General features: G+C 34.1%; 1 non-coding gene across 1 annotated transcript; it reads right to left on the minus strand.

Moving 5' to 3' along the window:
* Positions 1-238: 238 nt before the first annotated feature.
* On the minus strand, positions 239-310 carry TRNAG-UCC (transfer RNA glycine (anticodon UCC)). The gene has a single exon. It is a non-coding gene; the product is annotated as a tRNA-Gly (tRNA).
* Between the last annotated feature and the right edge of the window lie 23,769 nt (positions 311-24,079).

Consider the following 24,079-nt stretch of genomic DNA (forward strand, 5'->3'; position numbering starts at 1 on the left):
TGAAGTTTTTTTTTTTTTTTCTTTCTTATACTCTGCCCTAGAAAAGTTTTTTTTTTTTTTTTTTTAAAGATGACCAGTAAGGGGATCTTAACCCTTGACTTGGTGTTGTCAGCACCACGCTCTCGCAAGTGAGCTCACCGGCCATCCCTATATGGGATCCGAACCCGTGGCCTTAGTGCTATCAGCACCACACTCTCCCGAGTGAGCCACGGGCTGGCCCGAAAAGAAAGGGAGAGGCTGCATTGGCCGGGAATCGAACCCAGGTCAACTGCTTGGAAGGCAGCTATGCTCACCACTATACCACCAACGCGCTCGCTAGAAAAGTTAAAGACTGTAGGCTTTAGAAATAAAGTGGTTTATCAACTTGATTGCAATAATTCTATCAAGTCTTTTAAAAATCTTATTGTAGTACTGGTCTTCTACCTAAGTATGTAAGTTCTTTTAAGAGTATGGCCTCTGGAGGCAAGTTAGCTTATTGTGAATCTTGAGTTGGTTCTTTTATGACTTTGAAGAAGTTACTTAACATCTTTGTCTCAGTCCTCATTTGCAAATAATGGAGTAAGCCATACCGATTTTGCTTAGGACATATTGATAATTAAACTTAATACATGTGAAACTCTTATAGTAGTGTCTGGAACTTTGTATGTGTTCAAAAATATCATCTAGTATTTTTCTAAGTGTGTGCTTTAAAGGATAGGTGAGGTGTTTTTTGTTTTCATTTGTTTTGTTTTTTGCCTAGAGGAGCCTTGTTTCCTGAATGTCTGTATACACTTGTTTTACTTGAGTAAAACAATAACTAAACATCTAGTCAGTCTTGATACCATTAAATTAACCTTTCTTATGTTACCTAACTACTCCAAAATAGGAGTCAGAAATACACTCAGCTAAACCTGAATGACAGAGGACATGACTGTGGACTGTCTTTAATAGTTTAAGGCAACTAGACTTTGCTCTTTGGCCTAATACTTCTGTTACCATCCCAAGCCAGTGCTGCTGCTGTCGTATTATCAGGAATTTTTTCCGCCCATGTGTGACAAACCACCTTTCTGAAGACCTGATTGCAAGCAAAATTCTTAGCCTCCTTCTTTGCCATCAAAATTTACTTAATTTGCCTGGACTACATTTCAAGAAGAATAAGAAAATCTTGCTTGTAGTTTTTACTGAAGTACATGTGTCTGGGTAAAGGGCAAATCATATACAGAATAAAAAATCAGCATTACTCTCCTTGGAACCAGAAACTATTAGTGTATTTTCAAATTAATATAATTCTTTAAAATGTTTACTGGTTCCTACTATCTTAGGGCAAAGTCTAAATATGTTAGATTGAAATAAGTGTCATTCATGATGTATCCTGCCTATTTTTCCAGAATCATTTTCTATTCTCTCTCATGTACCCTGTGTTCTAGATACAATAAATATTTGTAAATCCCTTAGTGTGCCATGGTTTTTCTTACTGCATAACTTACCTGTTTTCATTGCCTGCACCTTCTTTCCTCACCTTGTCCCTTTACCTCTATTTATTAAAAACCTACTTATCCTTCAAAACACAGTTTGAAATTCCCCTCTGAGAAACTAAGAGTGTGTTTCAAGGTAAAGCTCCATGTAGATAGGGATGTCCCAAGCAAAACTGAACACTTCCTCTCTACTGCTTTAACTTTGTATGTACTTCTGTTATAACACAACAGATGATTTACATGTGTGTCTAGCTCCTTTACTTGAGGGGAGGCCCAGTATGCCAAGGACTTTGCTTAGTTTAATGCTGTATATGGAATCAACAAAGTAGTGACTAAAGAAATGTTGTTAAAATGGATATAAAACCTATGATTTTTATTGTCTATAGTAGAGAAAAAAATGATTATTGAGAAATTCAGAAGACAACAAATATGGAAAATTGCATACAGCTATCTTATATGATTGAGTTATTTATTAGAGAATATTGGAAGAAAATTATCCATATTTTGTGCATGTTTTGGGGTGCTATTTCTGTTGTATGTCTTCACTTCTTATGAGGCATTGCCATTATTCTGACCTGTATTTTCAAGTATGTTTGTATAGTGAACAGCCTTGGAAGATAGAGATGTATTTTCCTGTAGATTGAAGGACAGATTTGTTTACTGTTCAGTGTTATAAAGCTAATGTCTCCCTTTGGGGTAAAGGTCAGGCAAGTTTAATGTTCACTATACAAGATCTGGGTTCCCTGAACACAGACTTTCCATTCTACAACACAAGTCATTGTGTGTTTAGGTGTTACCTGACACACTTTTCCTTTCAAGAAACATTAAAAAGTAGGACCCAGATTAAAGAAAAAAAAAATTATTCTCACTTAAAATGACCTTTATTTTATATTATTGAAAATGATACTGTAAACTTGAAAAAAGTTTCTGAGATAAGCAAAATCCAAACTCAGTTTTTCTGTCTCCTGTCCTCACTGCTAATGTACAGATAGTGACCAACATTGTCCAGACTTATCATTTGTATATCTGCTTCTTCTTTCTTTATTTTATTGGTTGTTCAGTAGAAAAGAACAGTGTAATTAGGTATGAATATTATCTAGCTATCTCTCCTAAACTCTTACTCCTTTTGAGCAGTAAGTTGTTGATTCACATAACCTCTTACGAACCACCTTCCATAATCCCAGCCATACACCAAATAACAGCAGAAGAGAAAAGGCATAGAAAGTACACTGACAATCATAAAGCCTGTCTTCTGTAGCAGATATTCTTGCTGCTTTTAGGGATTAATAACATTTTATTTTCATAATCATGTAAAATCCCGTGAAGTTATAGTAATTATTCCCATTTTACAAATAAGGAATTTGAGACTCAGGAAATTGAGCTAATATGTCCAAGAAAAAAGATCCCTTGTAAGTAAGTAAGTAGCAGAAGCCAGGATTATTGGACCCTGAAATCCACCAAAATAAAATTTCAAAAATTTCATCTTTATCTTCAACCCTAGCCCTTTTACCAAAAATTCAATTCTTGCTTTTCCATGTCAGTTTTCACACTCTTTACAAATTTACCCATTGGGGCCAACTTTCCCTGTCAGAATTTTTATTCTCTCTGTTCTTCCTATATTCTCTTCTTTTTCACTCCTATGGTGTCAAACATAAAATATTTGAAATATAATATATCCATAGGCCATATAAGTAGTATGCAACTCATGGAGGTGTTACCTGTTCAGCAGAACATTTTTAAAATTGGACACTTTATATAAAATTTCAGATTAGCGACTTTTCTTAAAGACAGACAAGGTCTGATGACACTGGACCCATGTTTCCGTATAACAGCCAGCTTGGGCTGAATAGTGGCAGCCCCCTTTAATCAGTGCACTCAGAAGTTTGCAATTGCCTACTTTGTCTCACCTGGACTGCGTCTTCATTTATGTTATAGGCCAGGACCTGTAGGCACTTGAATTTACGATTCTTGATTTATATAGTATTGGTTTACTGTACAAATGGCAAGGAACTACTGTCCTGTGCCAAGAAATTATTAAGACTTATAGAGTCATTTTATTTCAGAACTTTCTCATACCAATAGGATAAAACTCTTCCTTTACTGTGTACTAAATGGTAGAAAGAAAGTTTGCTGCTGTTGTTTAGCATTTGGGTGTTAGTGAACTCTTGGAGAAATTTTATGTTTTTTTTTTTCTTTTTTTAAAAAAAATTATTACCTGCAAGCACTTACCTTAGTGAGTAAATTGTATCCTCTTGGATTTACCAAGTTAGAAATTTGACCAATCACTTATCTTTTAAGTAATTTTTTAATGTTTGACCATAGGCTCTAGCACAGAAAAGTAACTTTAGTGCAACAGATGACAAATCATATTAGCTAAGACCAGGAACTTCCACAGTGCAGTTCACGTCATCATTATTGATTTATCTCTGTACTATATTCTGTAATCTAGCAGCGTATTAAATAACATGTACAGTAACTTCCTAGGGTTGCTGTGCATTAGTACATTAGGCCTTCAGTTTAAAGGCAGTTGGGGACAGTGGGAATAGTAGACAAAGACTTGAGCCCAAGCAAGATGGGAAGTCAGATTTGATAGCTTCATATGTAAAGCCAGTATCTCTCATTACTGAACTTAGAAAATGTAATCCTTCAGGAACAGGGAGCATGGAGACTTACATACGACCTTGACTGTAGGCAAATAGAGAAAAAGGCTTTCCTGAAGAATCATAAATATATATCAACCCTCATAAGCAACAACAACAAAACTCGATAGTTTAATTTAAAATAGTTCTAGGCTGTTACTGCTACCTGGCAAAGGCAAGTGCAAATCTTTTCTTGAGAGATTTAAGTTGAATTAAGTTGAACGAGTTAAGTTGAACAAGAAGTACTTACAAGGTGCAACTGGAAAGCAATTTTATTCACATGTAACCCCATCTTATTCATATTTGCTCTATGTGGCTAGTTCCTCTCGCTCCTGAATGATCTCTACAAGACCTCATGAATTGTTCATCTCATTCCTAGATAATAACAATTTTTAAATATTCCATTATTTTTAGACACAGGAACAGTCTCAATTAAGATACATGTATGCAATATATGATCATCAAATCAGTGTAATTAGCATATCCATCATTGCAAATACATCATTTTTTTATGTTGAGAACATTTTAACTCCTCTCTTCAAGCCATTTGAAAATATGCAATAAATTATTGTTAATTTTAGTCACTTAGCACTATTATAGAACTTATTCTATTTAGATGTAAGTTTGGATCCAATAACCAGCCTTTTCCTGTACACTCTTCCCTCCCCAGCCTCTAGTAACCAAAATTCTACTCTCTACTTCTAAAAGCTCAACTTTTTTGTTTGTTTGTTTTTAGCTCCCACATATGAATGAGGACACATGGCATTCATCTTTTTGAGCCTGACTTATTTCACTTAACATAATGTCTTCCAGACTCATCCATGTTACAGCAAATGATAGGATTTCATTCTTTTTCAGAGCTGAGTAGTATCCCATTGTTTAAATATACCACATTTTCTTTATCTGTGCATCTGTCCATGGACACTGAAGTTGACTCCATATCTTGGCTATTGTGTGTAGTACTGCAATAAACACAGGAGTGCAGATACCTTTCTGGTATGCTGATTTACTTCTCTTTGGATGAATATCCAGCAGTGAGATGGCTGGATCATATGATAATTCTATTTTTTGGTTTTATGAGGAATATCCATACTGTTTTCCATAATGGCTGTACTAATTAACATTCCCATCAACAGTATGTAAGATTTCCTTTTTCTCTGCATGTGTTATTTATTTATTTATTTTTTATCATTTTGATTATAGCCATTCTAACTAGGGTGAGATGATATCTCATTGTGGTTTTGATTTGCATTTCCCTTATGATTAGTAATATTAAGCATTTTTTTTTTAAACTACCTGTTGGCCATTTGTATGTCTACTTTTGAGAAATGTCTATTCAGCTCATTTGACCATTTTTTCAATTGGATTATTTATTTTTGTGTTGTTGAGTTGTTTAAGTTACTTGTATATTTTGGGCATTCATCCCTTGTCAGATGAATAGATTGAAAATATTTTTCCCGTTCTGCTGTCTGCCTCTTTGCTCTGCTGATTGTTGTTTCTTGTTTCTGTTTTTACTGTGCAGAAAATTTTTAGTTTTATGTAATCCATATGCCTACTTTCCTTTTAGTTGCCTGTGCTTTAGAAGTCTTTTCCATAAATTTTTGCTCAGACCAATGTCTTGGAAGGCAGCTATGCTCACCACTATACCACCAATGTGACCTGCTCAGACCAATGTCTTGAAGTGTTTCCCCTACATTATCTTCTAGGAGTTTTATACTTTAAACTCCTACATTTAGGCCTTTAATCCATTTTGTGTTGATTTAGCTACATGGTGAGAGATAAAGGCATCCAGTTTAATTCTTCTGAATATGGATCTCTAGTTTTGCCAGAACAATTTGTGGAAGAAGTTGTCCTTTCCCTAGTGTCTTGATGTCTTTGTAAAAAATCAATTGGCTGTGGATACATAAATTTATCTCTGGGTACTGTATTCTATTCCATTGGTCCATGTGTCTGTTTTTATGCCAGTACCATGCTGTTTGATTACTGTATTGTTGTAATATATTTTGAAGTCAGGTGGTGTAATGCCTCCAGCTTTGTTCTTCTTGCTCAGGATTGATTTGGGTATTCAGGGCCTTTTGTGGTTCCATATAAATTTTAGCATTATTCTTTCTATTTCTGTGAAGAAGATCAGTGGTATTTTGATAGAGATTGCATTAATTCTGTAGATTGCTTTGTGTAGTATGGCCTTTATGACAATGGTTAATTCTTCCAGTCCATGAACATGCAGTATCTTTCTATATTTTTGTGTCCTCTTTAATTTCATCAGTGTTTTGTAGTTTTCATTATGGAGATCTTTCACCTCCTTTGTTAAATTTACCATTAGGTAATTTTTTTTTTTTGGTAGCTATTGTAAATGGGATTACTTTCTTGATGTATTTTTCAGCTAGTTTGTTGGTGTATAGAAACACTACTGATTTTTGTATCTTGCAACTTTACTGAATGTGTTTATCAACTCTAAGAGGTTTTTGATGGAATCTTTAGTTTTTTCTATATATAAGATCATGTTGTCAACAACCAGGGATAATTTGACTTCCTCTTTTCCATTTTGGAATCCCTTTATTTCTTTTCCTTGCCGAATTGTTCTGGCTAGAACTTCCAGTACTCTATTAAATAGGAAAGCTGAAAGTAAGCATCTTGGTACTGTTCCTGTTCTTAAAGAAAAATCTTTCATCTTTTCTCCATTCAGTATGATGTTAGGTGTGGCTTATCATTTATGTCCTTTATTGAGATTCTTTCCTCTTATATCTAATTTAAGAGTTTTTATCATTAAGCCATGTTAAATTTTACCAAATGCTTCTCTGTGTCAATTGAATGATTATATGGTTTTTGTCCTTTATTTTGTTGATGTGGTGTATCACATTTATTGATTTGTATATATTGAACCATCCTTGATTCTCTGAGATTAATCACACTTGTCATTGTGTTTAATATTTTTGATGTGCTGTTAAATTTGGTTTACTAGTATTTTTTCTTGTGTCCTTGTTGAATTTTGGTATTAGGAGGATGCTAGCCTCATACTGTGAGTTTAGAAAAAATACCCTCTGCTTTGATTTTGTGAAATAGTTTGAGAAGAATTAGTATTGATTCTCTTTGAAAGGAATGGTAGAATTCATCAGTGAAGCCATCTGGTTCTGGGCTTTTACTTTTTGAGAGACTGCTAATTCAATCTTGTTACTTCTTATTTGTCCATTTGGATTTTCTTTTTCATCTTTGTTTAGTCTTGGGAGATTGTATGTGTATGGAAATTTATTCATTTTTTCTAGGTTTTCAAATTTGTTGGTGGATAGTTGTTCTTAACAGTCTCTAATCTTTCATTGTATTTCTGTTGTATCAACTGTAGTGTCTACTTTTTGATTTTTGATTTTTGCTATTTGGGTTTTCTCTCTTTTTTTCTTATTTTAGCTAATAGTTTGTCATTTTTGCTTATCTTTTCAAACATGAAGATTTTATTTCATCAATCTTTTGTATCTTTTTTTTCATTTATATCTTCTCTGATCTTTATTATTTCTTTCCATCTACTAATTTTAGAATTGCATTGCTCTTGCTTTTCCAGTTTTTTGAGGTGCGATGCCAAGTCATTTATTTGAAATCATTATACTTTTTTGATGTAAGTACTTACTGCAATAAAGTTCTCTCAGTACTGCTTTTTCAATATCCGACAGGTTTTGGTATATTGTGTTTTTATTTTCATTTGTTTCAAGAAGTTTTTTGATTTCCTGCTTAATTTCTTCTATGGTTATTCTGGAGCATGCTGTTTAATCTCTGTGTATTTGTACAATTTCAAAGTTTCTCTTCATTGATTTCCAGTTTTACTCCATTGTGGTCAAAAAGATACATGATATGACTTCAACATTTTTAAATTTGTTGAGACTTGATTTGTGCTGTAACAAGTGATCTATCCTGGAGAATGTTCTGTGTGCTATGAGAAGAATGTGTATTCTGCAGTTGTTGGATAAAATATTCTGTAAATTTTTTTAGGTCCATTTGATATATAGTGCTGTTTAAATCCAATGTTTTTAGTTTATATGATGTGTAAAATGATGAGGTAGGGATGTTGAAGTCCTCAACTATATTGGGGTCTATCTCTCCTTTTAAATATCTGGGTGCTCTGATGTTGGGTGCATATATATTTACAATTGTTATACCCTCATGCTGAATTGATTTATTTGTCATTATATAATGCCCTTCTTTGCCTCTTTTTATAGTTTTTTGTTTAAAGCCTATTTTATCCAATATAAGTATAGCTACTCTTCATTTTCATGAAATATTTTTTTTCATCTCTTCACTTTTAGTCTATGTGTCTTTACAAGTGAAGTGAATTTCTTGTAGGCAGCATACAGTTGGGTCTTGTTTTTTAATTCATCAGCCAGTCTATTTCTTTTCAATGGGGAATTTAATTCATTTATACTCAAGGTTGTTACTGAAAGGTGTGACTTAACTAAATTAACATTTAGTTAATTCTTTTAAGGTATTTTTTATATATTACTTGTTATTTTCATTCTCTCTTTTATTTATTTGCTATTTGGTGCTTTGCTGTAGTGATTAGATATAATTTATTTCTTTTTCTCTTTTGTTTATCTGCCTTTCCAGTGACTTTGATTTTTTCACATGTTATATTGATCATAGATATTTTCTTTTTGCTTCCAGCTGTAGGAATCCCTTAGGCATTTCTTGCCGTGCCAGTTCAGTGGTGATGAATTCCATCAGTTTTCGTTTGTATGGAAAAGATACTCTTCTTCATTTATGAAGAATAGCTCTACCGGGTGCAGTATTCTTAGCTAGAAGTTTTTCTTTCAGCACTTTGAATATTTCAAACCACTTTCCCATGGCTTATAAGGTTTTTGCTGAGAAATCTGCTGTTAATCTGATGAGAATTCCCTTATAGATGGCTTGATGCTTTTCTCTTCTTGTTTTTACAATCTCTCTTTGTTCTTGACTTTTGAATATTTGACTACTTGACTACAATTTATCTCAAAGAGGATCTTTCTGGGTTAAATCTATGTGGGAACTTTGAGCCACTTAAAGCTGGATGTTTATATATTACCCAATTCTTGGAAAGTTTTTGGCTGTTGTTTTGTTAAATACATTTTCTATGTCTTTTCTATCCTTTTCCCTTTTTGAAACACCCATGATATGAATACCATATGCTTAAAGTTGTCCCATAAATTTCATAGGATTTCTTCATTTTGTAAAATTCTTTCTCTCTCTCTCTCTCTCTCTCTCTCATCTGACAGGATTATTTCTAAAACCCTGTCTTCAAGTTCAAAAATTATTTCTTCAGCATATTCCTTAAGATCTTGGTTGTATTTTTTATTTTATTTAATAAATCATTCAGTTCTAAGATTTCTGTTTGGTTCTTTTTTAATGTTATCTATCTCTGTTGAATTTCTTCTTCAGATCATAAATTGTTTTCCTGATTTTTTGTTCTCTATCTGTATTCTCTTGCATCTTGCTGAGTTTCCTTAAGATATTTATTTGGAATTCCTTTTCAGGCATTTTATTGATTTCCTTTTCTTTGGTGTCTGGTACTGGATAATTATTGTATTCATCTGCAGTTGTCATGTTTCCTCATTTTATCATGTTTCTCATATGACTATGTTAATGTGTGGCCATCTGGTGGAACAGTTGCTTCTTCAAATATTCTGGAGTAGCTTTTGAAGGGAGACACTCTTTCCTGAAGATGTGTTCTATAGTGTCAGTTGGCTGGGATGCTTTAGGTATGGTTCTAGGACAGTGCAGTAGTGTACTCTCCATGTTATTTCTTTAACTATCAGAGTTTTCATGAGTATCTCCACAGCCTTGGTGCTGAAGTGCTCAGCAGCTTTTTGCTTGAGTGGGTAACTCCGAGTGGCTCTCAGGCTCTAGAAAGTGTGAGCATTTGCTCCCTTTGTCTTTTGGGTGCTTACTACACTGTTCTGGATGACTTAGTCCCAGGGGTGCAGGACACTGCATGAGTTCAGGTATCAGAGTCATTTTGTGATGAAGAAGACTTAAAGATGTGGAAATACCAAAGCTTCTATGTGTCAGAATAAAATGCACTCTGGTGTTGGCTCTGATTCCTAAATGGTGATATGCTGTGGCAGCCTGGGACCTGGGAGGCGGGGGGCTTAGCATGAATTTTCTCTCTGAAATAATGCAGTGGTTTGGGCTCCAAGCAGCTCCCTACACTGTGCTCACAACCTGGTAGGGCTGTGTGGCTTTTTTTGTAGTTCAAATTACAGGTGTCCATGGGGGAGATGTGGACTGTTTTTTTTTGTTTGTTGGTTAGTTTTTTTTTTTTTTTGCTTACCTTTTCCCCACAGTAAGAAGTCTCTCCTGGTTTCAAGCCAATCTCAAGCTGGGCACTGAACTTTCTATTCTGTCATCCCGAATTTCTGAGCCTCAAGAGTTCTTCATTATTTTGTTAAATTCTGGTGTTTACTCCTAGACACACTATTCAACATATTATTACCTATTTGATGTTTTGGACATTTTTTTGTGTCAGAGGTGAGAGCTGGGTGCCTGGAGTCAGCTATCTTGAACTCCATTATTTTAGAAATTAAAAGAAAAATTGATCTATAAAATCAATAATCACATAAGATATAAAAATAGAAATAAAAATTTTAAATGTAGCAAATAACATGTGAGATGTTTATGAGTAAAACTGCAAAAGGGCTAAAAGAAATGAATGTATACATCTATGTTCATAGGGAATATGATGCATCAGTAAATATATTAATTTCTCTTAATTGATTTATAATACAATAATTTCAATAAAATCCTAATCAAAATTCCAAGAAAATTTTTTTATGTCTATTGGCATACTAGTTTTAAAAAGTAATTATAGAAGTAATAAAGGCCATGAAAGAGCCAAAACATTTTTGAAGCAGAATATTAAGATGGGATTACCTTAATACATTTAATATTATAACAAAGCAAAATTAATAAAGATAGAATAGTATTGGTGCTAATTATCAGTAGCAAATGTCATATAATATGTATCCCAAGGCTGGTATTGGCAAGGGATAGCAAGTAGAAAACAACAAAATAATAGAATTGAATAGAAATTTACTGGCAAATCTATGCAAACATATGCAGAAGACTTCAAAACATGACAGCAGTGGGATCAATGGGTAAGATGACCTACTCAGTAATAGTAGTGGAACCATTCTTACTCATACGGAAGAATTAAATAGAATTTTTATTATACACATACTCATGAACTTAACACTTCTTTGTTATAAGTAATATTATAAAGCTTTTAAAAGAGATAGAAAACAGTTTTTATCTTGAGGTAAAGAAGGATTTTTAGAAGAAATAAAGGTCACCAGAAACATACACAAAAATGAAAACATTAATAAAACTGACCATACAAATTGTATTAGTACATTTTTGTATTGCTATAACAGAATACCTGAGACTGGGTAATTTATAAAGAACAGAGGTTTATTTGGCCTGTCATTCTGAGACAGCTGCATCTGGCATGGGTCTTAGGCTGCTTCTATTCATGGTGGAAAGTGGCAGTCAGCTGGAGGGTACAAGCAGATCACATGGCGAAAGGAGGCAAGAGAGAGAGAGATAGGGAGTTTCCAGGGTCTTTTAAACAGCCAGCTCTTGTGGGAACTAATAGAGTGAGATCTCACTCACTCCCCTCACTCCCCAAGAAATCATTAATCCATTCATGAGAGATCTGCCCCCATGACTGAATCAGTTTCCAACACTGCCACATTGAGGATCAAATTTCCACATGAGTTTTGGTGGGGACAACTCACCCAAACTCTATCAGTAGATAATAGTCATTTTTATTTCTTACAAACAATTTGTATTCTTTTACACCGATTTGTAAAAAAAAAAAAAAATGGAATTTTCTGAAAATGTGCTTATATTAAAATCTCACATTCTCTTCCTAAATTTATATTCTTTTGATAAAATATTTACATACTTCCACCAGGAGATAGAAGAATGTTGATAGCTGTATTATTTATAGCAGCAAAAACTAGAAACAACCCAAATGTAAAACAACAGGGGGATGGATTAAAGTAAATCTAGTATAGTCAACACTGGGACACAGTGGAACAGAGAAACTATTAAACTGCCATGATGTATATCAATATGCTTAAATTTACAAATAAAATATTGAGAAAATAAGAAAATCATAGAATTAATTTTGTATGATATCATCATTTGATCCAAGAACTTGTAAAAATCGAACAATATAAATATTGGCATATATAATATGTAGTAAACTATTTTCAAGAAGTGAGGAAATACAAAATATAAAGTACAGTATAGTAGTTCAATATTCAGAAATGTTAAGCAAAGTGAGAATGAAATATCATTTGCCACCTAACTATTTGGAAAACTTAAGACTTTTGATCATTTCTCAATTTTCAAGTCTAGAGAAATAGTTACTGTCATATGTTTTCTGCAAGTGTGTGAATCTTTTAGACATTTTTGCAATATCTATGACTGATAATTTAGAGCCACCGAATTGTGAAGCTGGGGGTATGTGGGTTAGATGGAAGAGAAAGCAAAAGTAATTATTCTAGAAGAAAGCTTTTGGAAAAGATAAATCTTGAATTATAGAGGTGGGGTCCCAAAACATGACAAATCTGCTTTAAGCAACTACAGTTCTAAAAATGTTGATATGTCCTTTGTTATTTTATTTCACTTTTAGTTCTTAATGAAGATTGAGGTTCTAAAACTCTGATATCTGTTGCTTCAGTTGCTTTTAAGTTACATAAAAGGGAAAAGGAAGCTGAGCAGTATTGGTGTTTTAAAATGCATTTTTCCTAAAAAAAAAACCTCTTAATATTAGTGAATATTAAGCTTCCTCAACCAGTAAGCCAGAATCAAATGCTTACTGTTGGAATATAAATCAACACTGTCAAGCACTGTGGGATGTTGTGATAAATTACCACATGACATGCTTCTAGATTATACATTAATTTACAAATATCTTTCATCACTTTAATAAGTAAGGGGTCCTCATAAAGTTTCTAAAAAACGTGTATTATGAAGAAACTATGCATAAATTGCACATTTTTTTTGCACCAAAATAAACTCTAACTTGTTATAACATGTCTGAACAGGATCTAGTTTGAGACACTAAGAAGAATAAGATATCAGTTTGAAAAAAGCCCCTATCAGAGCAACATGAATTTTGCTAATATTGAAGCAAGAACAAACATCAAATTGATGGTGAAGCTTGGGTGGAAAAATGGTGAAATTATTGATACTTAAGTTTATGAGGACAATGCCACAAAGAAATCAGCAGTTTGCAAATGCATAACTTCTTTTAAGAAAGGATGAAAAGATGTTGAAGACAAAGTGTACAGCAGCAGACCAATCACATCAATCTGTGAGAAAAAAGTTAATCCCCTTCATTCCCTAATAGAAAATTACTGACGATTAATAGTAGAAAGAATAGCCAACACCATAAACATCTCAGTTCAGGATACACAGATCTAACTGAAAATTTAACTGAGCAAACTTTTTGCATGGCATGTGCCAAAGCTGTTGGGCCCAGATGAGCTGCAGACAAGAGCAGAACTTTCAATGAAAATTTTAAACAAGTGGGATCGAGATCCTGAAGCATTTCTTGGAAGACTTTTAATAGATGAAACACAGCTTTGCCAGCTCAATCTTGAAGACAAAGCACAATCAAGGCAGTGACTGCCAAAAGATGGAAGTGGTTCAGTTGAAGCAAAAGCTGACTACTGGTCAAGAGCAAAGGTCATGGCAACGGTTTTTGGGGATGCTCAAGGCATTTTGCTTGTTGACTTTCTGGAAGGCCAAAGAATAATAACATCTGCTTATTATGAGAGTGTTTTGAGAAAGTTAGCCCATGCTTTAGTGGAAGAATGCCTGAGAACGCTTCACGAGAGAAACCTTCTCTACCATTACAATGCTCTTGCTCATTCCTCTCATCACACAAGGGCAATTTAGTGAGAGTTTGATGGGCATCCCCCTTATAGTCCTGATTTGGCTCCTTCTAACTTCTTTTTGTTTCCTAATCTTAAAAAATTTTTAAGGGGCACCCATATGTCTTCAGTTACTAATGTAAAAAAAGACTGCATTGACATGATTAAATTTCCAGGACACTCAATTCTTTAGGAATGGACTAAAAATGGCTGGTATCATTGCTTTTAAAAGTGTCTTGGACTTGATTGAGCTTATGTTGAATAATACAGTTTATATTTTTATTTTTATCTTTTAATTCCATTTTTCCATGAACATTTTGAAGTCCCCTCATACTATTTTTAAGCCCTGACATGCAGACAATACTTGTCCTGTGCATAGTACCAACCAGTGACACAGATATAGTCTCAACCATATAAAATTGTGTTGCCCAATATGGTAGCTACAAGTCACATGAGACTATTGTTTTAGTCCATTTTGTGTTGCTATAATAGAAATACCTGAGACTGGGTAATTTATAAAGGAAAGAGGTTTATTTGGCTCATGATTCTGGGACAGCTGCATCTGGCATGGGCCTCAGGCTGCTTCTACTCATGGTGGAAAGTGGCAGGCAGCCGGTGGTTACAAGCAGATCACATGGCGAGAGGAAGCAAGAGAGAGGAAGTGAGAGAGAGAGAGAGGAGATGCCAGGGTCCTTTAAACAATCAGGTCTCATGGGATCTAATAGAGCAAGAACTCACTCATTACTCTCTCCTCCCCCAGGGAGAGCATTAATCCATTCATGAGGGTTCCACCCCATGACTCAATCAGTTTCCAACACTGCTACATTGGGGATCAAATTTCCACATGAGTTTTGGAGGGGATAACACATCCAAACTCCATCAACTATTGAGCACTTAAAATGTGACAAGTCTGAATTTTGATTCACTGTTAGTATAAAATCAACACTAGTATTTGAAAACATGGTGCCAAACAAGAAAAAGTGGTAAAATACCTTGTTAAAGATTTTTTATAATGAACACGTTGAAATAATAATATTTTGGATAAATTTTGTTAAATAAAATGCATTTAGAAATTAATTTCACTTGTTTCTTTTTACTTTTTAATTATGGCTGCTAGAACATTTAAGTTTTTGTTTGTGGCTTCAATTATATTTCTAATAGATTTTAATCTCTTAGAATAATACTAATAAAAGGGAGAAAAATTTCTAGATCAAGATAATTATATTTCTAGTTCTAACTATGTTCCAAAGGTAGGTAGCAAGGGATTCTGAGATATAGCAAGTTTAAGCAGTTATGTAAACTTCTGAAACAGTATCCAGGTCGTTGGTGCTTTGTCATCACTTTTGTTTGTGGTTTTTTACCTCAAGGAATCTTTCAATGCCCTTAGAAAAAGTTAAATCAATTTAACTCACACTATCTTGAAAAACAGACATTTTCATCACTTTGGTGTTGCATGTGCACAGTCAGATCCTGAAGTAATTTCACTATGATTGCTGTTAAGAAAGTTGTTAGGTGGTTTTAAAAAAGTGGTTTTTGCATATTAATAATGGTGTCTTTAAATGTGAAGCCTAAGGTAACCCATTTAGTCTATCTTTTTTAGGGTTTATTCAGCATAAAATAAAATGAACAGATTCTAAGGGTTAACATTCATGTTTTGTTTGGAAATGGTTTGGCTGGTAATCAGTTTTCGGAGACTCATTGGCATGTCCTGCTATACAAGTAAGTGTTGGCTGGGGAGGGATGCTGATTGTTTAACACCAGTGTTTGACAGAAAGCTTGTGTTTACAGTGTGAAAAGGTACAGGCATCTAGAAAACTGCACATTCAGATGTTAGAAGGTGTCTTTAGGGAAGAATCTTTTGCCAGATCAGCTTCTAACTGTTGGAATTGGCTTTCAGAGTGTACAACATCTTTTGGGGCCTATTGGCACTTCTGTCACACGCTGTCACATGGTGAAGTATAAGCTAAGGAGGCAGTTGGAACTGCACAGCCATATGTAGCTCTGTTGTGCCAGGAAGCAGGACCACCTTAACTATTGCTGGTTGCCAGCTCCTTAGAATGAGGTAAATGCCAACTTCTGATTAAAAAATGGAACAATGATTGACTTAGAATGTACAAAATTACTTCTAATATAAATTCCACCTTATAATCAAGCCCTGACCTACTTCTCCAGGATTCATTTTTCTTCCCACTAGACTGTAAGCTCCATGCAGGGAAGGATTTTGTCTGTTTTCTTGTTTTGACTTCCGTTATACAGTAGGGGCTGACATATAATAAGTTCTCCATAAATATCTGTTCAAACCTGTCTGCCACTGTCTCAGAAATGGCTTTTTTCCCCCCCTCTTGTATATACTCATATTTCTCCATGTATCAGCTTTTTGGAATGGTCTGCCTAAAGAGGATCCAAATAGCCTTCAAAGATCTTCCTTGATGTCTAATAATTAAAGATCAATTAGCTATTTGTATTATTTTTAAGGGCCACTGTAAGCCTTCTTTCATGTATGATTCATTTTATTAATGATTAGTTACCTGATCCATCTGTTTGCCCCATCAAGGTGAAATTCTTGTGTACAGTAGAAAACTGGGAGTCATGTGACTTATAGTTGATGATAGAGAATTATTTAAAACAGGGGCCAATGTGTGCATTTGATAGAAGACTGCTTTTGGTCTTTTTTGTCTTTTAGATAATGCTGTGAATTTCTAATGCACAGGTTTAATTTGTAATATAAGGAGCAGGCCTGGTTTTTGTGATGATTACTGAAAAATAGGATAGTGTAAGTTTTGTAGGTTTAGTTTTGCATTGCTGTGACCACTGGAGGACGAATGAAGCAGGGACATAGAAAAGCATTGCTCCAGGGCAACTGTTTATGAGTCTGGTAATTCTGTATTTGATATTGTACAAAGAGTGACTTCAATAAAACATATGAGGCGGAATTTGATTTTTTTTCTAAAGTCAAAATGCAATTTTGAGTTTAAGAATGCAATTTTAGGTGGGTGGTGTGGTTTGGTTTTTTATTTATTTATTTATTTATTTATTTAAACCATAAAGACCAATGAGTTTTTTGAAGTACTTTCAATTGTCATGTAAGTTATTTAAGTTAATTCAGCAAACAATTTCTAGTCCAATTATGTAGCAGTAACTATGACATAGTTGTTCAAAGATTAACAAGTCGTTATCTCTGTCCTAAAATACCTCGTTTTCAAGCAGGAAAGGCTATCATGTGCACTTACGTGCACACACACACAGACAAGGCAATAGAGGAAATGCTGACTTCTTGTAAGAACAAATGGCCATAGGAGCACAGAGGAGGACAGAACAACTTCATCAGGTGGGCTTCACAGATGTAGCAACCTTCAAATTAGGCACTGAAGTATAAAAAGGGTTTTACCCCATTAGGTAAGATTTTGGGGGTGGGGTTACTGGCACAGAACCCATGATAGAAGCAAAGGAGCAGAAAATAAAAAAAGGTGTTATAGGTCTAGACATCCTACATCAGTGTGTAATTCCAGAAAGTATTTTCCCATTGTAGACCATGTGAATGGTTGTGCCTTACACACCTCCAAGGGGCAGGACCACTCACATAACCTACGATATGAATGTACCTGCTGGAGGTGGGCAACTCAGCATCCCAGTGTTCAGCCAAGATTAACCAGTCTAGCTGTTCGTAATCACTTGAGAAAGAATTGTGGGAAGAGTCCGTTCATACCTGTAGTATGAAATTTACAAGATACAGAGGTAGAAATTACCATTTTGCAAGCAAACAAGGCTAAATAGATCATTAAAATTTAAAAAAAATGGATAATAACATATTCTTTTAAAAATTGTAACTCAAAAGCTAAAAATGAAATTTGAGAGCACTTACACTGTTTCTTCTGGATTTATTCACTATTGAGTGTGAAAAAATATTTTGGCACTTAATTCAAATTAAGTTGCAAATACTCAAGTGTATGTGTAGGACTACATGATCATACACAGTGCGGTGATGGATACTATCCAAGTGAAAGTATGAAACTATCGGAAAACACCTAAGAAAATAGAGTACAGGGAGCAGGAAAACAGAAGATGCAGCAGGCATTTTAGTGTATTGTGATTTAAGATATATATAACATCGTCACCTAAGACATCACAGACGATTTTGATTCATTAGTTCAAATATTCCTGTTTGTATCCAAGCTCTTCTCTTTGCCTCCCGCCATGCTCCTTTTCACTGAATTAGATATTCCTTAGGTGTCTTCTAATAACAGGGTAGGTGACATTCATCTCTTCAAGAGAAAATAGCAATTTTGAAAGTAGCAAATATAATCTTGTTAGAAGTGGAAACCTGAGACATTACTTCTGTGGTCATAGGCAGACCTTAAGTAGGAAGCAGCTGTCTGGTTGTTTCTCAAATTGGTTGTGTGTTTGGAGAGCTGTGTGGATACTGTTCCGATTGCTTTCAGGTGAATCATTGTCCTAATGGACTATCAAGTACATGAATAAATTCATCAGTAATGCAGACTGTACTTTCCTGTAATGCCTTCAGACCAATTTGGTAAATTACACCCACTACGAGAGTTAGATGGCATGCCATAAAAGATCAAGCTTTTTGGTAAAATGTTGTTTCTTTGAAAGACTTGTATTCCTTGTTTAGAGATAAAGTCTTTTGAAAGGGAAAGTATAGTGTTACTATCTATTTTATCTGTTTACAGAAATGTATAGCATTCAGAAAGTTCAAGAACACATATAAGAACAGGCTAAAAATTTTTCTTAACCTCTAAAAAGTTTTTTCAACATTACTTTTTATTTCTGCACACAATATTAATCTGCCATAAACAGGTGAGTTTATACAGTTATAGCAGAAATAGAAAGAACAGTAGTATATCATCCAGAGTGATAGCCTCTATTATCTGAACATTTAAAAAATAAAAAAAATGTATCATTTTCCTCTAGCTTTGAACTATGCTATGGATTATATGCACTAAATTTAATATGAACATCAAAATATGTTTGTGTTTATTAGAGATTCCATTGCTATTTACATGCTAAAAATATACTCTTTAAGAACTGTTTATTAATCTTGGGGATATTTCTTCAAAAAATATATGAAAATATTTTTCTAATTAGAAAAGTAATATATGTTCAGGGATAGAAAAGTTGGAGAATGTAGAGAAAGTGCAATATATTTAATATTTGACTTACAAAGGACTTTAAGGTATAGTTACTGTTTTTAAAATTTAAATTTGAAGAATAACTTGCATTCCTTTATTAAATCTGATAGTATGAAATTAAATGAAACATGGAAAGCAATAATTGGCAAAATGCTCTGTCTCCTAAGTTCCTGTGTGAGATGCCTACCGCCCTTTCCATCTGGCAGAGGATATCAACAGCAAGAAAACAGCAACCAACTGTGTGGGCACTGTCTGACCCACTGTGGTAAGGGTATACCTTGACAGACTGAAGGAAGATTTTTCAGTATTTTATAAACGTTGTCCAACTTAGTTATTTTAACAGTATGTGAAGAGAGCTTGCATCAACAATCAGTTTCACTAAGTTAGTAGTTAGATTTAGATTTAACTGTTAGATTTAACTAAGTTAACTTTAATTAAATTAGAACAATTTTAACCAAGTTAGAAAGCTAACTTGATAAGCCTCTTCTTGGCTGGTATTTCACTTCTATTGCTCTACCCATAGGGATGCTGATGACTATGCTGAGTGCTTATTCAATAACTTGTGAAAAGAATAATTTATTTAGAAACTATCTCTGAGATCATATGATCTTTAAAAACAGTGTTGTAAGGCTACATTATTTTTTGATGGGGAAAGATTTCTAAAACATTATAATGAAGAGTTAAGCACAGAGACTCTGGAGGGAAGAACATCAATTCTTGAAACCTGGTTCTGCCACATACTAGCTGTGTGACCCTGGGCAAGTTACTTAACATCTCAGTTCTAAACATTTTAGTTTCTTTATCTGTCAGGTGAGATGTATAAGAGTACTTACCTCATAGTGCTGTTGTAAAGATTTCATTAGTTAGTATCTGCTTTTTAATCGAATGATGTATTACAATTTTCTAGTGGGAATATTTGTAAAGAATGGTACTGAGGAAATGGTTTGGATGGTAAAGGGAACTTTATGTTTGCTTTTAGGCCTTTTTGTGCAGATTGACTTTTTATTATATGCTTGTTTTATTTTTATATAAATAAGTACATTTAAAATGATACATAAGTTTAAAAGTTTCTTGCATAAGGTTCAGGTTGAGGTATGTATCATCCTAAAACCACATGTGGACGTTTTATGTTCGGAAGGGAGTAGGATACTTTAATTTTTGCTTCTTTATGTATTTATAGTTAAGAATCAAAATCTCTGAAAAGAGTTCCTTTTTTCTGTTGATTACAAGATATAGATCCCAATATTACAAATTATTAACATTCTTCTATCTAGACTGATATTAGGGATAAACCTAAAATAATGGTTTTCTTAGGCTGCAGTGACGTGGGATGAAAACTAACCTTTAGAACAAAAAACACAAACAGCTATACCATACAGAATGGAAATAAAGATTCTATAAGGAGGTAAAAAAAAGCTGCTTTTGTCATATATTAAAATGAACTCATTTATCCAGAGATAATGACCTGTGATTACTCAGCAGATATTTCAGGTTCACTGCACCCCTGATGTATGTGCAGTGTAACATGCTTGCAGCCGACATAAGCAATGGGAACAACAAAACCAGTGATGTCTTTTCTTGTAGAGGTAGTGTGCTGGTCAGCATTCTCCAAAGAAACAGAACCATTAGAATGTGTGACCAATAGAATATGTGTATGTGTGTGTATTTGTGGAGAAAGAGAAAGACAGAGATTTTAAAGAACTGTCCTGTGCAACTGTGGGGATTGGCAAGTGCAGGATCTGCAGGGCAGGCCAGCAGACTGGAGACCCAGAGAAGGGTGAATTGAATGTTACAGTCTGTAGTCCGAAGGCAGTCTGGTGGCAGAGTTCTTTCTTCCTTGGAGGACCCTAGCCTTTTTTTCTTAAGACCTTCCACTGAATGGATGATGCCCACCCACATTATGAATAGTAAACTGCTTTACTCAAATTCTACCGAGTTAAACGTTAAGCATATCTAAAAAATCAATAAGTGAGAACATGTGGTATTTCTCTTTCTGTGCCTGACTTGTTTCACTTAATATAATTCTCTCAAGGTCCATCCATGTTGTTGCAAATGGCAGTATTTCATTCGTTTTTATAGCTGAGTAGTATTCCATTGTGTAGATGTACCACATTTTCCGTATCCACTCATCTGATGATGGGCATTTGGGCTGGTTCCAACTCTTGGCTATTGTAAAGAGTGCTGCGATGAACATTGGGGAACAGGTATACCTTCGACTTGATGATTTCCATTCCTCTGGGTATATTCCCAACAGTGGGATGGCTGGGTCGTATGGTAGATCTATTTGCAATTGTTTAAGGAACCTCCATACCATTTTCCATAGAGGCTGCACCATTTTGCAGTCCCACCAACAATGTATGAGAGTTCCTTTTTCTCCGCAGCCTCGACAGCATTTATCGTTCATAGTCTTTTGGATTTTAGCCATCCTAACTGGGGTTAGATGGTATCTCAATGTGGTTTTGATTTGCATTTCCCGGATGCTGAGTGATGTTGAGCATTTTTTCATATAAATTCACACACACACATACACACACACACACACAAACCAGGGGGGGGGGAAGAAGATATAACAACCACAATTATTTGAAGTTGATACAACAAGCAAACAGAAAGGACATTGTTGGGGGGAGGGGGGGAGGGAGAAGGGAGGGAGGTTTTGGTGATTGGGAGCAATAATCAGCTACAATGTATATCGACAAAATAAAATTAAAAAAAAAAAAAAAAAATAAATAAATAAATAAATGTGGAACTCTAAAAAAAATAAATAAATAAATAAATAAAAATAAAAAATCCCTTCACGGCAACATCCAGACTCGTTTTGACCAAACATCTGAGCACCATAGACCAGCCAAGTTGAAACATAAAATTAACCATCACAGGTGTGATAAAGACCAACACTAGATTTCTGTGTGAGATTGTTTGAGTTTGTTTATTTAGTTTAGAAGGAAATTCTGACAATCTTCTGTTTAACTATGAAAAAGTCTAGTCAAGATTTAACCTTATTTAAAAGGCACCTCCCAAAAAAGTATATAATTTCTAGTTAGTAGGCTTACATTTTACAGGAGCAGTGTGTCTTACCCATGTATCCTATAATCAAATATTCAGTTCATCCAAGAGAAGAATTGGAGGCTACTATACTTATATTTTCCTTAGGAATAATGTTAACTCAAAGTACATGATTATAATTGTAGAATTACATACAATAGTGAAATTGTCATACAGACAATTGAAAAAATAATGAACAGGGATATTTAACATAAATATTTAAAGCAGTTTATGTGTCTCCCCTCAGGTCTCCTCTTCAGTCTCATGTCCAGCCTTCCAACCTGTATCCCCATTTTATACCCCAATTCAGCCATTTGAGGTCAACTTTATTCCCCAGCCTCCTTTATTCAAACTTGCCTTCAGAACCTTCATTTACGCTAAAGAATCAATTTGTGATAAAGGTTTAGAGGGTCGTATCCCTCTATGGTATGAGAGATGAGAGTCTTAAACTAAAGGAATGAGTTATTGAAAATTAATCAGTGTTAACAGAACTAAACAGTGTTTCTTCCCTATGGGTTCCCTGTTGTTTTCCTAGGAAAAATATTTGCATTTTGCACCCAATTTGGCTCAACCAATGAAGCATAGTATGACTTTCTGCCAGAGGTGAAATAAAATTGAAATAAAAGTGTGAGGTAGAATTGTTTTGGTAAATTTATTTGTTTCTGTCAGACTTAATACTTGATTTTTACCTTTTTAAAAAGATTCTAAAAATTACATAAAATGCATTGGTCATAATAGTTGGTATACAATAAATGCTTAGTTAATTTTAATTGTATGTTTTCATTCTTTTTTTTTTTTTTTTTGCAATGGAGTTAGCTGATGACAAAATACCACCAGATTTTGTCACTACTTAGAATTACTTTAAGTGACTACACGAAATAGTAAATAATAGACTCTGCTAAAGATCTATAATAGCACTCCAAGTCATAATAAGAGCATTTAGTCAAATTCCAATATATTTCTCAGTCTTTCATTGTGACAGCAGAATCTTTGAGCAATTTTCACTGGTACCAGAATATGTGGTCCTGCTGTCTATTAGTGTTTTCTATTTCCTAAATATTCAGTGCACTTTATACCACCATGTCTTTGCATGATTTATTTCTTCACAGAATGATAGACCTCCCCTGGAGAAGGCATCTTGCCTCTACTTGAATAAGACCACTAGCAATATTTCAAAAGACAGCTCATTTTATTATTAAACAACCTAATGTTAAAGCGTATTTTCTCCTAAGATAAAATATACCTTCTCCTGTAAAATCTATATGGATTTCTTCTGAAGAAATAAAAACCATGCTTATTGATAATGGTACCATGCATTTAGCTATCTACCTTTTTCAAAGGTAACTTTTTGATTTTCTTCTTTTTTTATTTTGGACTAAACTTCATTATTTCTTGACCCCCTTACTATTCTCACTGTTTTCCTAATGCACTTTACTTTTTTTACATCTGTTTTAAAATTAACATAAAATGAAAATAAAATATGGGAATACTGCAAAAGATAGTGAAATTGTAACACTAGGGGCTACTATGGTTTTGCAGAAAAATCCTGGGCTTTATAGTTATACAAACTTCATTTTATATTCCAGATTTGCAACTTACTGACTCTGAGTGATTAACTTTATCTGTAAAATGATGAGAGAAATATGTCAAGTATAATAGTTATTATGAAAATAAAATGTAATAACCTATGGTAAGCCAGTTCTCAACTATATTTACCAATTCCTTCATTTACTTCCTCCTTTACTGAGGAAAATTTACTTCAGAATTGTGACGTACCTATGCTTCTAAATGTTTTACATGCCACTATACTTTACTGAAGCATCTTAAATTTTTAACTTTTTATTTTGAAATAATTTTAGATTTACAAAAGAGTTGTAAATTTACATGAGAGA

The sequence above is a fragment of the Cynocephalus volans genome, chromosome 1 (genome assembly GCF_027409185.1).
Source record: "Cynocephalus volans isolate mCynVol1 chromosome 1, mCynVol1.pri, whole genome shotgun sequence".
In the NCBI taxonomy this organism is placed as follows: Eukaryota; Metazoa; Chordata; class Mammalia; order Dermoptera; family Cynocephalidae; genus Cynocephalus; species Cynocephalus volans.